The sequence below is a fragment of the Rhincodon typus genome, chromosome 3 (genome assembly GCF_021869965.1).
Source record: "Rhincodon typus isolate 14 chromosome 3, sRhiTyp1.1, whole genome shotgun sequence".
NCBI classification, from domain to species: Eukaryota; Metazoa; Chordata; class Chondrichthyes; order Orectolobiformes; family Rhincodontidae; genus Rhincodon; species Rhincodon typus.
This window is the reverse complement of record NC_063334.1, coordinates 103,368,116-103,384,764: the sequence shown is the minus strand read 5'-3', so window position 1 is coordinate 103,384,764 and position 16,649 is coordinate 103,368,116. Positions and strand designations below refer to the sequence as shown.

Here is a 16,649-nt window from a genome sequence, read left to right as displayed (position 1 = left end):
AACATCCTGGTAAATCTCCCCTGCACCTTTTCCAACGCTTCCACATCTTTCCTGTAATGAGGCGACCAGAATTGGACACAATACTCCAGATGTGGCCGAACCAGGCTTTTGTATAGCTGGAGCATAACTTTGTGGCTCTTGAACTCAATCCTTCTATTAATGAAAGCTAACACACCATACGCCTTCTTAACAACTAAATCCACCTGGGTGGCAGCTTTCAGGGAACTGTGGACTTGAACTCCGAGATCATTCTGCTCCTCCACACTGCCAAGGATCTTTCCGTTAACCCTGTATTCTGCTTTCAAATTTGTCCTTTCAAAATGAATCACCTCACACTTTTCAGGGTTAAACTCCATCTGCCACTTCTCAGCCCAGCTCTGCATCCTATCAATGTCCCTTTGTAACGTAGAACAGGCCTCCACACTATCCACAACTTGACCCACCACGAACTTACTAATCCACCCTTCCACTTCTACATCCAGATCATTTACAAAAATCACAAATAGGAGAGAACCCAAAAGAGATCCTTGTGGTACACCACTCGTAACTGAGCACCATGTTGAATATTTCCATCCACTACCATCCTTTGTCTTCTAAGGGTCAGCCAATTTTGAATCCAATCTGTCACATTTCCCCCTATCCCATGCCTCCTTACTTTCTGCATGAGCCTACAATGGGGAACCTTATCAAACGCCTTACTTAAATCCATGTATACCACGTCTACTGCTCTACCTTCATCCACATGTTTAGTCACCACTTCAAAGAATTCAATAAGGTTTGTGGGGCATGATCTACCCCTCACAAATCCATGCTGACTATCACGAATCAAACTGTGCCTATCCAAGTGATCATAAATCCTATCTCTCAGAGCTCTTTCCAATAATTTGCCCACCACTGAAGTAAGACTAACTGGCCTGTAATTTCCAGGGTTATCCCTATTCCTTTTTTTGAACAAGGGAATGACGTTTGCCACTCTCCAATCTTCCGACACTATACCCGTGGACAGTGAGGATGAAAAGATCATCGCCAAAGGCCCTGCGATCTCTTCCCTCGCTTCCCATGGAATTGTTAGATAAATCCCATCAGGCCTGGGGGGGACTTATCTATCTTCAAGTTCCTCAAAATTCCCAGCACATCTTCCTTACTAACATTGACCTCCTTTAGCCTACCAGCCTGTTTCACACTGTCCTCCCTTACAACTAGGTCCCTCTCAGTTGTGAATACCGAAGAAAAGTATTCATTAAGGACCTCTCCTATCTTTTTAGGCTCAGTGCACAAATTCCTTTTACAATCCTTGATTGGCCCTACCCTTACTCTGGTCATTCTCTTATTCCTCACGTACATGTAAAAAGCCTTGGAGTTTTCCTTGACCCTATCTGCCAAGGTTTTCTCATGCCCCCTTATAGCTCTCCTAAGCCCTTTCTTCAGCTCTTTCTTGGCTAACTTGTATCCCTCTAGAGCCTTTTCTGATCCTTGTTTTCTAAACCTTATATAAGCATCCTTCTTCCTCTTAACTAGTCATTTGACCTCTCTCGAGAACCAAGGCTCCCTCACTCGACCGCATCTCCCCTGCCTGCTAGGGACAAACATATCGATCACACGCAGTATGCATTCCTTAAACAATTTCCACATTTCTATAGTGCTGTTCCCTGACAGCATCTGTTCCCATTTTATGTTACCCAGTTCTTGCCTAACAGAATTATAATTATCCTTCCCCTAATTATAAACCTTACCCTGCTGTATGTATCTGTTCTTTTCCATGATTACTGTAAAAGTAACAGAGTTATGATCGCTACCGCCAAAATGCTCTCCTACCAACAGGTCTAACACTTGGCCCGGTTCATTGCCAAGCAGCAAAACCAAGGTGGCCTCTCCTCGTGTTGGTCTATCTACATACTGTGTCAGGAATCCTTCCGGAACGCACTGGACAAAATCCACTCCATCCAAACTATTACAACTAAAAAGTTTCCAATCAATATTTCGAAAGCTGAAGTTACCCATGACTACAACCCTGTGACTTCTGCACCTTTCCAGTATCTGCCTCCCAATCCGCTCCTCCACTTCTCTGCAACTATTAGGGGCTCTGTAAAAAAGTCCCAACAAAGTGATTTGCTCCTTTCTTGTTCCTGACCTCAACCCAAACCTAAATTTAGCTCACTTGTAGCACCTATTCTTTAACCTCGTTATTTAACAAAACACATTTGCTTCAGAACTGTGATTTAGGAGAAGAAACCTGCTTTCTTTATTTGATCTGGCCTACGTGTGATCTCAGGCCTAAAGCAATGTGAAATTCCAACCTGCCCTCTTGAATTGTGAAGAAAGCCACAGAGATGAGGGATGGATAACAAATGCTGGCCACATTTGCGATTCATGCATCCTATGAAAAAATAAGAGTATAGAGCAATATGCTATAAAATGCATGATGCATTGCACAGCATTAGATAGAATCCCTACAGTGTGGAAGCAGGCCATTTGGCCTATTGAGTCTACACCGACCCTCTGAAGAGCATCCCATCCAGACCTACGCCCCTACCCTATCTCTGTATTTTCCATGGCTAACCCCCCCTCACTAGCCTGCCTATCCCTGGACACTACAGGCAATTTAGCATGGCCAATCCATCAAACCTGCACATCTTTGGACTGTGGGAAGAAACCGGAGCACCTGGAGGAAACCCACGCAGACCCGGGGAGAATGTGCAAACCTGGGTCATTGGCACTGTGAGTCGCTCTGTGTTCTTTAATGTTTGAGTCCTACATAGTTTTATCACATACATTCTAGAAGTATTCAAAGGTAATCCAAAAAGATGGAGGTGGTACATAGAGTCACAGAGAGATACAGCATAGAAACAGATCCTTTAGTTCAACTTGTGCATGCTGAGCAGACATCCTAAACTGATCTAGACACTCTTCCCAGCATTTGGCCCATATCTCTCTAAATTCTTCCTGTTTATCTACCCAGCTAGATGCCTTTAAAATGTTATAGCTGTAACATCCTCCACCACTTCCTCTGGCAGCTCATTCCATACATGCACCACCTTCTGCGTGGATAAAGTTGCACCTCAGGTCCCTTTTAAATCTTTTCCCTCTCACATTAATCCTATGCCCTCTAGTTTTGGATTCCCCTTCCCAGGGGAAAAGACCTTGGCTATTCACCCTATCCACACCCCTCATGATTTTATAAACCTCCATAAGGTCACTCCTCAATCTGACGCTTCAGGGAAAAAAGCCCTTGCCTATCAATCTCTCCCTATAGCTCAAACCTTACAACCCTGTTCTTTTCTAAACTTCTTCAAGATTAATAACATCTTTCCTATTGCAGGGAGACTAGAATTGAATGCAGTATTCCAAAAGTGGTCTCACCATTATACTGTACAGCTGCAGTATGACATCCCAGCTCCTATACTCACTGCACTGCCCAATGAAGGCAAGCATACCAAATGCCTTCTTTGCCACCCTCTCTACCTGCAACGCTACTTTCAAGGAACTATGCACCTGCACGCAAGGACTCATTGTTCGGAAACATTCCCCAGGACCCGACCATCAGCTGTATAAGTCCTGCCCTGGTTTTCCTTACCAAAATGCAACATCTCACATTTATCTAAATTAAACTCCATCTGCCACTCCTCGGCCCATTGGCTCATATGATCAAGATCCTGTTGTATTCTGAGATAACCTTCTTCCCTACCCACTACCCCACCAATTTTGGTGTCATCTGCAAACTTACTGACCATAACTCCATTCACTTCCAAATCATTTATATAAATGACAAAAAGTAGTGGACCCCATACAGTGTTGGCAGTTCTTCAGTTCAGATGACAATTGTTTGTAATTCTCCAAACCTATTAATCCTTTTTTTTTAAAATGGAAACTAGAAGTAAAAATTACCTAATTTTTTTTTTCAGATTTGGAGTTGTTTAGATGCATTACTACATCACTGCTTTTGCCCTACCTGCTTTGATTGAACTTCTCACTATCCATATTGTTTTGTACCCATCAGTACTGTAGCAGTGATAGTTGCATTAAGATTTGTTACACTTCTCTCCCCTCTCTATGTCAAGTTGTTCTCCTGAGCCCATCTGTCTTGCTGAGGTGACCTGTCCGTATCACCATTTGCTGCACTTTTGCAATGAGTAGCACGTTTTGCACTTGCACAATATTCCCTATCATAGCAAACATGCCAATGGCTTATATTTGAATTATTTGATATATGGTAATAAATTAATGTCACTTTCCATGCACAATTTGCATTAGTCTAGTTTTAACTGAGTGCTTTCTGCTAAAATTTCAAAAACAGGTTGACACATCAACTGTTACAAGGACTACGATAGGGTCAGGGTTAGGATTCAACAAGGCAGCCTACATTTAATTAAGTCAAAAGTCACCCAACACCAAGTTATAGTCCAACAGGTTTATTTAAAATCACAAGCTTTCATAGCACTGCTCCTTTGTCAGGTGAAGTGGAGAGAGGCACAGAATATATAGGTGGAGAGATAATGCATCCCTAAAAAAAGGCATAAGTAATTAAGAGATATGGAATGAATGCGGGAACATGGAGTTAAGATTAATCTGGATTCCATTCAGTTGTGGAACAGCCACTAGGGGCTGAAAGGCCTCCTTGTTTTATAATGTTTCCAACGATTGCCTCAAAAATAGCCATGAGTCCTTGTGTGCTATTGGAGAAAAGAATGGAGTGACAGGGGTGGTGGGTTTAAGAATATTGACATTACTAAAGAAAAGATGCAGAGGGTTATCTTTGATCCTGGCTTACTGAACAATATTAGCAAATGGGACAGAAGCACTAAACTTGTCTGCTAAAGAGTTAGTGTATTCTCACCCTAGACCAGATTCCTGTTCTAGTTCAGGACCAGTAACGTTTTGTTTAGTAAAATGCTAAATTTGAAATCCTGGGTACTTTGTTTATAAACAAATTTTACTATATAAATTCACAAAGGTGTAACAATTTACAATATCTCTTTTATGCTTTAGCATCCAGAGTTACCTGATATAAATGTGCAATAACAAAAACTGTGTTCAAGCACACCACAGTGGATATCAGTAATCACAGTGAGTTGAAAAGATCTTGCTAATACATTTTTTTCCTGAGGGATTTCAGCTGTTTATTTCCAAAGATCCATCCTCTGAATTTGCTGTGACTTGGATTGTCTCAGTGACTGCTCACCTCCCAGTGATTTGGTCCCTCGCCCCAGGTTTCTGAGGCTGCACTATAGCACCGACTCTCAGACATGATTCTGACTCTTTAGCTACTCTGATCGGAATACTACTGCTCAAAAGGTTTGCCTCTGTCGCAGCAGTCAGCAGCACAGAGCCAGCAATGTTCTACTACCACCTCAGTACCTGATGCCTTCTTCTGAGCCTCAACTGGACTTGCTGGCCTTCTCCTTAGCCCTAACCCCAAGTCTTAGCTGCATCTGACAGCTCCCTGAGCCCTAACTGCCCAGAATCTGCTAATAAGCTTTTGGCTTCATCCTCCAGCCTTCAACTGGTACTTGTTCTCTATATCAAGGGCCCTATTCACTTCGCATCTTGAGTTTTGAGGTTGTTGTTTTCACATCATTCCATGTGCAAGCATGCTGTTACCTTTGAGCCCATCAACTGTAAAACACAAAGAAAGCACACTGTCACGTTGCCAGGATCTGGAATCCTTGGCATCTACCCGGAAGCAAGATCAGTTAGAGTTTGTAACAAGCCTAGACTTGTATGCTGTAGGAAGCCTTTCAAAAGAGATCAACAGAAATCTGAAATGTGTATCAATTAATGCACTGTTATTTTTGTCTCATCAATAGTTGAATCACTTTTAGATTTGGAAAATTAATTTCTGAGCATTATATTGAAAAATAGATTGTTTCCCGGCAGGTGCACAATGTAGAAATGATTCTACCTACTGTTAATAAAGAAAGGGCTGTTGCTTTATCTGAATCTTAATGTTTGTATTGGTTGGATTCTTGCCCAGAGACTTAGGTCTGTCGCCCAAACCTACACATGGCTTCTTTCTTCCTTGTTCTGAAGACCACTGAGTTATTGTGGTGTGAGTTAAATGCTAAATGATAGAAATTGCTGGCTTTTAAGATAATCTTTACCCTTACTGAATTTTAATCTCTTTTATATGCTCATGAAACTGAAGAGATACACTAAAGCTGTTCTTCCTATTGTTGTGATTCTCATACAGAAAGCCTTTAAAAAGAGCTAGTCATTTCCCAGTGACTGATATAAAGGAACTGTGCAAGATTTCACCTTTTAAAGCTTTAACTCCAACAAAAATCAACATTGACTGGATATTATTTAGTGGGCAATGAGTAAGCTGAACTATAAAAGCGGCATTTTTTTCTCAACATCTTAACCAAAAGCCCCAAGCCATATTTTTACATTACATTGCATTTTTATCAGAAAGATTGTCTTGTTTTTAAAGTTCCAAATCCCTCCCAGTATTTCTGCAGGCTCCCTTTTCCCTGCTATATTGATGCAAATCTTCCTAAGTCCTTTTAAGATATCCTTCACTCAGACCTCCTGAGTATAATCTGGGTGAAGAAAATTCTCTTCATCTCAGTCCTAAATGATTTACTCCAAATCCTTAGACAATCACCCCCTGGTTCTGAACTCCCTGGTCATCAGGTACGTTCTGCATTTACCCTGTCTCGTCCTGTTAGAATTTTATAAGTTTCCTTGAGATTCCCCTCATTCTTCTAAACTTCAATGAATATAATCCTAATTGTTCTTTTTAATTTCAAAAATATACTTTATTCATAAAAATGTCTTTGTACACATACATAGTCACTGTAGTTTAGTTCTGTATAATAGCATATGAAGAAGCAAACAAACATTGGAGTTTGACTTTATCCAACAAACAAACCAAAGGCATTTCTTACTTGTACAAGACTATATTTACATATATTTGTGACATTGGGAGGGTCCAGATAATTGAATGGAGCCCCATTTAACTTTGGCAGAAAGACATTAGATGGTGGTTTTTCCCCACTGTGCCTTGGTAGCAGCCGCCCTAAGTTTTACTGCATGCCTCAGCACGCACTGAACCTTGCGATGTGCCAATCTGCAACACTTGGTCAAGGTCAACTCCTTGCTCTGGAAAACCAATAAATTTCAGGCAAACTAAAGAGCGTCTTTCACCAAGTTGATGGTGTTCCAGGCACTGTCAATGTTTGTCTATCCCATCTCTCTTCATACATCATCCAGGAAACAGTCACGTTAAACTTTCATGCACTCCCTCCATAGCCAGAACATCCTTTCTCAGATCAGGAGGTTGAAACTCCACAGAATACTCCAGATGTCAACTCACTATTATTGCAAGCCATCCCTGATCCTATATTCAACCTCTTACTTGCCTTCTTCACTACCTGCTGCATCTGCATAATTACTTTCAGCCACTGGAGTATAATGACACCCAGGTCTCAGTTCACCTCACCCTTTTCCACCCATTGCAATTCAGATAATCTGTCTTCCTGATTTCGCTAGCAAAATGGATAACCTCATACGTCCACATTACACTTCATCGGCCATGCATTTGCCGACTCACTTGACTTGTCTCAAATCTGCATCCTCATCACAGCTCACCGTCCCATCCCAGTTTGTGTCATCTACAAACTTGGAGATAGCTCTCACTGAAATTATTTGTTATAAATAGCTAGGGTCCAAGCACTGATCCCTGCAGTACTCCACAACTCACTGGCTGTCACTCAGAAAAAGAGGTATTTATTCCTAATCTTCATTCCCTGTTTGCCAACTAGCGATCTTTCCATGTCAGTACATTACCCCCAATTCCATGTGCTTTATTTTTATATGCTAATCTCTTATGTTGGACCTTATCATAAACTTTCTGAAAGTCCAAGTAAACCACATTCTCTTGTCACCTGTACTACATACACTTGTTTTTTTCCCCTAATCAACCTGTTCAGAGATGCTATTACACACCTCCAGAGCAAATGGGACTTGAAACCAGGCCTTATGGTCCTGGGGTAGGGACACTACCACTGCGCCACTACAGGGCCTTCACTTCAGCTCTGAAGAAGAGTCATCTAGACTCAAAATGTTGGCTTGCTCTCTCTCCATGAATGCTGCCTGACCCACTGTAATCTCCAGCATTTGTCGTTTTCACCATAAAATATAGAACACTTCACAAATTTGCATGTCATCCTTGCACAGGGGCCATGCTAATCTTCTCTGTCTTGTTCCAATTTTAATATATGTGCTGCTGAAGTGAACACTTACTCTATTACTCACATCCTCCAAAAATTCCAATAGGATTTGTCAACTATGATTTCCCTTTTGTAAATCCATGCTGACTCTGCCCAATCCTGCTACTGTCTTCCAGGTGTTCTGCTATTATTCATTTCTAACATCTTCCTTATTACCAATATCAGCCTAACTGGTCTATGATTCCATTTTCTCCTACAGCCTTTTTTCAATAGTGGAGTTACATTAGCTACCCTCCAAACAATAGGAGCTGTTCCAGAGACTACAAAATCTTGAAAAATGACCACCAGTTCATCCACTAATTCAAAGTCCACCTCTTTAATAGCGAGGGATGTAGGTTAATTTCCTCATTAATTTCCTCAATACCATTTCTCTACTAATACTGATTTCTCTCAATTCCTCCCTTTCACTAAACCATGTATTCTCCAACATATTTGGGATGATATTTGTGAAGACAGAACCAAAATATGTATTTAATTGGTTTACCATCTCTTTGTTCCTCATTATAGCTTCCTCTGTTTCTATATTTGTCTTCAGTAATCTTTTTCTCTTTTTCTATATACCTATAGAAGCTTTTACAGTCAGTTTGTATGTTCCCTGCAAGCTTACTTACCTATTCCATTATCCCCCTCTTAATCAATCCATTTTGCTGAAATCTAAACTGCTCACAATTCTCAGTTCTGCAGCTTTCTTTGGCCAATTTGTACACCCTTCCTGGATCTAATACTTTACCTCATTTCCATTGTTAGCCATGGTTGGGTCACCTTTCCCATTTTGTTTTTATGCTAGTCTGAATTATTAGTCCAATGACATAGCCACTACACCACCACTTCCCTCTCTGTAAATTGCTGACAAACATTGGGGAGCCAGGAGGTGATTTACTCACTGCAGAATTCCTAACAGCTGACTAGCTTTTGTAGCCATAGTATTTATATGGCTGGGCCAGCTCATTTTCTGGTCAATGGTAATCCCAGGATGTTGGTAGTTAGGGATTCACTGATGGTAATGTCTTTGCATGTAAATTGCGATTAAGTTCAATCTTCTCTTCCTGGAGTTGACCATTGCTTGGCACTTGTGTGGGACGAAAGTATATTGTCCAGGTCTCATCATATTTGGACATACTACTTCAGTATCTAAACAGTAGTGAATTGTGCTGAATATTGTGAATCATTAGTGAACATCTCCAATTCTGACTTTATGGTGGAGTGAAGGTCATTGATAAAGCAGTTGAACATGGTTAAGTCTAGGACAAAACCCTGAGGAACTCCTGCAGCGATGCTCTGGAGCTGAAACGACTGACCTCCAACAACTACAACCATCTTCCTATGTGTTCAATATAACTCCAACCAGAGGAGAATTTGCCACTGATTCCCATTAACTCCAGTTTTGTTAGAGCTCCTTGTTGCCAGATAGAGTCAGATGCTGATGTCACTCTCACCTCAACTTTGGATTTCAGTCCTTTTGTCCACATTTTGTCCAAAGATGCGCAGGTTACGTGGATTGGCCGTGCTAAATTTCCCATAATGTCCAGGGTCTGCAGGCCAGGTGGGTTAGCCATGGGAAATGCAGGGTTACAGGGATAGGTCCGGGTGGGATGCTCTTCGGAGGATCGGTGTGGGCTCATTGGGCTGAATGGTCTGCTTCCACACTAAAGGGATTCTTTGATTCAACATCTGGACTAAGGCTGTCATGAGTCAAGAGCTCAGTGATTCTAGCCAAACACAAACTGAGGGTCAGTGAGCAGTAATTCCTTCATAAGCACTGCTTAATGGTACTTTTGAAAGATCCCTACCATCACTTTATTGACAATTGAGTATACTGATTTGACCTGTTGTTTTGTCCACAGAACATACCTGGGAAATTTTCCATATTATCAGGTAGATACAAGTGTTGTAGCTGTATTGACATGTTCTGGAGCATACATCTTCAGTACTATTGACAGAATGTTTACAGGGTCTGTAGCCTTTGCAGTATCCAGTGACTCCAACCCTTCTTGATACCACGTGGAATGAACTGAACGAACTGACCTGTGATGCTGGGAACCCCAGGAATGCATTGAGATGGATCATACACACAGCGCTTCTGTCTGAAGGTGAATGCAAATGTATCAACCTTGTTTTTAGCATGAATGTACGTTGAGGATGGAGATATTCGTGAACTCTCCTCCTTCAGTGAGTTGTTTGATTGTCCATCATCATTCACGACTGGACTACAGAAGCAGGACTATAGAACTTAGATCTCTGGGTTCAAAGCTTTTGAGAAGATTTGTAGCTCGGGTTGTGGACGAGGTAGTAGACTTGCTCACTGAGCCGTCTGTTTGGTTGCAGACGTTTTGTCACCCTGCCAGGTAACATCATCAGCGCGCCTTCTGTGAAGCCAGGAATTCCTGGAGACCTGGCATTCCACCTGGAACTCCATCAACAAATACATTGAACTGGACCCAATATACAAACCACTGAAAAACAGAACTGGAGTGATGCCAACCACCCCAGCAAACTGAGGCATATAAATAACAAGCGGGACAGAACACCAATGCTTCACTGAAGGCACACTGACAATGTTACCTAGCAGGGTGATGAAACATTTGCAAACACACTGGCTTGGCGAGCAAGTCTACAACCTTAGATCTGCGGGATCAATTAACCCTATTTAACGCTGGTATATTGATGGATGTGCTGGGCAATGAGGTTATAGATTGTGACTGAATACGATTCAGCTGATGCTGATCATTCACAGCAACTTATGGATTCATACTATTGAATAACTAAATCTGTTCAAGTCTGTCTCATTTAGCACAGTGTTAGAGCCACACACCATGATGGGAGGTATTCCTTCTCATCGGTTTCCTCACCACTTGCTGCAGACACAGTCTAGCAGCTGTGTCCTTTAGGACTTAACCAGCTTGGTCAGTAGTGCTGCTGCTGAGCCACTCTTGCTGATGGACCCGGAATCCAGAGTTCATGATGTGCCTTTGCCACCCTCCTTGCTTCCCCTAAGTGATGTTCAACATAGTGGAATGCTGATTCAGCAGCCTAAGTTGGACAATACATGATAATCAGCAGGAGCTTCCTTTGCCTATGTTTGACCTGTGACTTCATGGAATGTTTAATCAATGTTGAGGACTCTCAAGGCATCTCCCTCCCAACTGTTTACTATTGTGCCACAATCTCTCTTGGTTATGTCCTTGCTGGGCGGGACAGGACATAACCCAGGGATAGTGGTGGTGTTGTCTGGGCCATTGTAAGGTTTGATTCCATGAGTATGACTATGTCAGACCTTTGCTTGAATAGTCTGTGAGACTATTGAGGTCTCTCAATTTTGTCATAAACCCCCAGACAACAGCAGAGTAAAAAGGTCTCTGTCATTTGCATTTCTGGTGCCTAGGTCATTTCAAATGGTTTGTCTGGTTTCATTCTTTCTTTAGTCTTTGTACCAGTTTGATTCAACTAAATGGCTTGCCGGACCATTTCAGAGGGCAGTTATAAATCAACAACATTGTTGTGGGTTTGGAGTCACACATAGATCAGTCCAGGAAAGGATGGCAGATTTCTATCCCTTCAGCACATGACCATATAGGTTTTTATGACAATTATCAATAGCTACATAGTCGCTATTGTGAGTCAACCTACAGCAGATGGACTGCAGCGGTTCAAGAAGGCAGCTCACCACCACCTTCTCACGGGCAACTAGGGATGGGCAAAAAATTCTGGCCAGCCAGTGATGCCCACGTCCCACAAAATGAATAGAAAAGGAATTAGCTTTTAATCCAGATATTATTAAATTCAAACCTTACCATCTGCTAAGGTGAGATTCAAACCAATGTCTCCTGTACATTAGTCTGAGGTTCTAGATTCCTAGACCAGTGACATTACATATTACCCAGTGCCAGGTGTTGGGTGGGGGTGGGGGGTAACTGTGGATGAGGGCAGGGAAGGATGATGAAAGGGGTATTCAGTAAGAATGCAAAATGTCCATAGTAGCTATTCCATATGCAGTTTCCAAGTCATGGCAGCTTTCAGGGTAAGGGTGGGGTGCGAGTTGATTACTTGCACAAGGCAACAACCTAGCATCATGCTCAATGGCCTTGGTAATACTGGGCGCCAGCCACTGGCTCTGTGGCATTGGTGCTGATGATTCAATGGACCATCTCCTCAAAATCTTTTAATGGTCCTCTGATATTCGCTCATGTTGAGGCCAGAACATGTGTCACTATGACAGAATTGGGTGAGTTGCCTCCCATTGCTTAGGTTTGGCGAGGCATAAAGAGTGTGTGGTTGGCTGCAGTAATTGGTATGGTGTCACATTGACAGGGATGTGAGCTCTGTGCTCACAAGCAATGCTGTATGAGGGGTGAGTGGTGTGCTGGCCAAATGCCTTTATAACTAACCTGTCTATATGTGGCACAAACTTCAAAGAATTATGTACCTGAACCATTAGGTCCCTCTGTTCTACAACACTACCCAAGGCCCTGCCATTAATTGTACAAGTCCTACCCTTGTTTGTTTTACCAAAATAAAATACCTTGCATTTATCCAGATTGAACTCCATCTGCCATTTTCAGCCCATTGACCCATTTGATCAAGATCCCTTGCTGGCATTGGTCAGTCTCATGAGAGGATCCAGTGGTGTTAATAATTCAGGACTTCATCATCAGGCACAAGGAAACGGCAGCAGGCAGGTTGTTAGGGACTTTGAGCATGCTGACACAGGACCACAGCAGTGTGGTTAGGAGCCTGCTGCCTCAAGCATGCGATCATCTTATTGCCTTCGCAACCTCCTCAGATTCAGGCAGATTTATGCATGGACCTGTGTACTTACAGGTGCTCAGCAGCACCAAGGAACAAGATGACAGAGGGATGAGGGACCTAGAGTTCACTCCAGGTTCCCTTCCTCGCAGGGAAGGCAAGGACCACTCACAGGTACTCCCCCTGAATTCTCCAAAGGTGGGCCAGTCTTCTCCCTCCACCCTGCCTACTCCCTTCAGGCCACTGGTAGTTTAAAGCAAGGAAGGTGCCCTGCCTCTGGGCAGGTTACGTTTGGTGTCTGGGCCCTCCAGACACAAACAGCCCTGGGGTCACCCGACTAAAACTCCAAGGCTACTGGGCCTTCAGTAGCAGGGCAGATTGCCTCCACCCTGGGACTGCAGAACCTGAGACTGCCCTGAGACATAGTGAGAGGGGCAGAGTGATGAAGACCCTCTAAATGCTCATGGGCGGCGTGGGTGACAATTCAGTGTAAAGAGGTTTTAACAGTGAGCAGTTTTGATAAGCAGCCTGGGTCGTTCCATGAGCTGGGTGCCTGTCCCAAAATGGTGCATGGTGCCCTTGCAGCAGCACTGCATTGAATGAGCAGCATTAACGTGTCGAACCGTACTGGAAGTGGATCAGAAATTAGCCATGATGATGTGGTGAGGCTGGTACATGTCAGATGGTAACATCCATGAATGTGAGCTCAACTTTCTCTGATAAGCTAACTCCTTCACTGAAGAATCAGGGAATCTCAACTCTGAACTCCCAGCTCATGAGCCCACAATCCAGAATAAAAACCCATATCATTCATGGCTGATTCCAGGAAGCAGTCATCGCCATGGGTGTGTACCTGTGATGGCAGCCAATCCCACAGCTCTGGAAGCATGGCTCTGTTGTGAAATTTAGAAATTAATTTGCTTTCCTGTACAGGGCATTGGTGACCTTATGATATTGGTGACATTTGCGAGTGACAAACTGATATTCCACACATCACTCAACGCAGCCCTAAAAAGAGCCAGTGGCAAAGATGTTCAATGCCAAAGGTATTTACAGTGCTGCCAGCATTGGATTTCTTCCCACCCATCCGGCCACAGCTCTGCCCGGTGAAGCTGGAATGTGTGAGTTATGGCATCTCATGCCATCCACAGCCACTTCTAACCATTACCGCTTTGGCAGGTAGCTGCGCTGTCTACAGTATACTGATTCCCCCAGTTGTTGCATCGTGTGTGTTGCCCGACCCTCTGCTTCCCTCAACTGCTTGCTGCTCTGCCCGACCCAACGCTGCCTTTTGCAGGTTTCTGCAGTGTAACTAGTAGTAGTGCTGTATTGACGTGACCCATCGTCATATATGATGAGGGGGTTACAGGGAAAGGAAAAGAGCTTGACACACTCTACATTAGAATCCCATAAAGAGTGATAATATCGTCTTTCAACTAATATGAAAAACTGGTATTTTTTTGAAAGGTGATTACGAAGGCAAATGGCAAATTGGCCTTCAGGTAGGCATGTTTGGTGAACAGGAGTAAAGAGGTCTTGCTACAATAGTAGAGAGATTTGATGGGACCACATCTGGAATACTGTGTCCCCATGTTTTAAGGAAGGATATTATGTTGGAGGGGGCACAGTGAAAGTTCATTAGACAGGTGCCTGGGGTGAGAGGCTTGTCCTGTGATGAGACGATGCATAAATAAAGCCTTTATTCTCTGGGAGTTTGAAAGAATGAGAGGCAATCTCATTGAAACATTGATGATTTTGTAGCCACAGAGTAGATCGTGAGATTGCTTCCGCTGGTCTGGAAATCTAAAATGCAGAGGCACAGCAGACAGGTCAAGCAAGTTTAAGAGGTCAGGTGACATTTCAAATTGTCCTGATTTGGATATTGTTGGCGCTGTCCACCTGATGTAGCTGCTGGAAGATGCTATAGTGGTTGGATCTCATTATTATAAATTGGGAAAAGGGCTGATGTAAATTCAATGCTAACGGGCAGACTGTGAATAGGGGATAGCAGGAGAATCAGCAACTCCCTACTGCAATCTGGAGACAGCCTGAGATCTGGGGGAATAGGTGACTACTGAGTGTACCTTGGATGGATCATCAGCAAATGGGGTGATGTTTTGTGGAACCAGGATGAGGCTGCCTTCGCCTCGTGATGGGTCACGGTTCACACAGGGAGGTCATGTTACTGTGACATCATGCACTTGTACATCCATAGTGATGTCTGGAGCAATGGCTAGCAATGGCAGAAACCCTAAAGTCCTTCAATCACATGGTTAACTGGGAATCTCTGCTGCTTTTACTGCGCGCTGCTGTTTGGACACATTGTGAACCTAACATCCTCGGCCACCAAGTCTTGGTGTGGGACTCAAACCAGAACAGTACTGGCTTCACAGTATCATGGAGGTCTACAGGACAGCAAAGGGCCCTTTGGCTCATTGATCCTGCGCCAGTAAAAAATTGTCATCCATTTTCAAGGATTTGACCAGAGGATTATATGTCTTCCAGTCGAAAGTGTGTATCTAAGTATTTCTAAAGTGTTATGAAGCTTTCCTCCTCTACCAACCTTATAGGCAGATAGTACAAGATTCCCAAAACCCTCTGGGTGAAAAATATTTCCTCACATCCCCTCTATACCTCCTCTGCCTTACCTTATATCTATGCCCACTGGTCATTGATCCCTCCACTGAGGGGAAAAGCTCCTTCCTGTCTACCCCTCACAATTTTATACATCTCAATCATGCTCCCCTCAGTCTCACCTGCTCTAAGGAAAACAACCCCTGTCTGTGCAACCTCTCTTCATAACTAAAACTCTCCAGCCCAGGGGCAACATCCTGGTAAATCTTCTCTGCACTGTCTCCAGTACAATCAAATCCCTCTGGTTTTGTGGATTAGAACTGCACACAATATTCCATCTGTGACCTTACCAACTTTTTGTATAGTTCCAGCTGATAAAGGTTAATCTCCTACATGCCTTCTTAACCAATTCATCTACATGTAATCTAAGGCCACTCTCCTCATTATTTACCACCCTGCCAATTTTCCTATCATGTGCAAATTTACTGATCGACCCTCCTACATTCAAATCTAAATCATTTATATATACCACGAATAGCAAAATCCCAACACTAATCTCTGCAGAACCCCACTGGTCAAAGGCTTTCAATCACAAAACATTCCTCAACCATCACCGTCTGCTTCCTGTCTCTCAGCCAATTCTGGATCCAATTAGTCAAATTTTCTTGAAATCAATAGGGTCGTATGTTCACTATTGGGATCTTTCCAAAAGCCTTGCTGATGCCCAAGTAGATTCTATCAACTGCATTGCCCTCATCCACACACATGATCACCACTGAGAAATTCAAGCAAGTTGGTCGAACATGACCTTCCTGTAAAACCATGCTGACAGTTCTGGATGAATCCCTGCCTGTCCAAGCGCAGATTAAATATCCCTCAGAATTACTTCCAATAATTTCCCTAATCACTGAGGTTAGACTTGTAGTGTAGTTTCCTGGTTTATCCTTTGCTCTCTTCTTGAATAATGGTAGCACATTGATTGTCCTTCAGTCCTCTGGTACCTCTCTTGTGGCCAGAGAGGAATTGAAAACTGCTGGAAAACCTCAGCAGGTCTGGCAGCATCTGTGGAGGAGGAAACAGAGTTAACGTTTCGGGTCCGGTGAC

At 43.1% G+C, this 16,649-nt stretch overlaps 1 non-coding gene across 1 annotated transcript; it reads right to left on the bottom strand.

Annotated features, from left to right (window-relative positions):
* Positions 1-8,130: 8,130 nt before the first annotated feature.
* On the bottom strand, positions 8,131-8,237 carry LOC125482856. Its single transcript, XR_007261829.1, has one exon. It is a non-coding gene; the product is annotated as a U6 spliceosomal RNA (small nuclear RNA).
* Between the last annotated feature and the right edge of the window lie 8,412 nt (positions 8,238-16,649).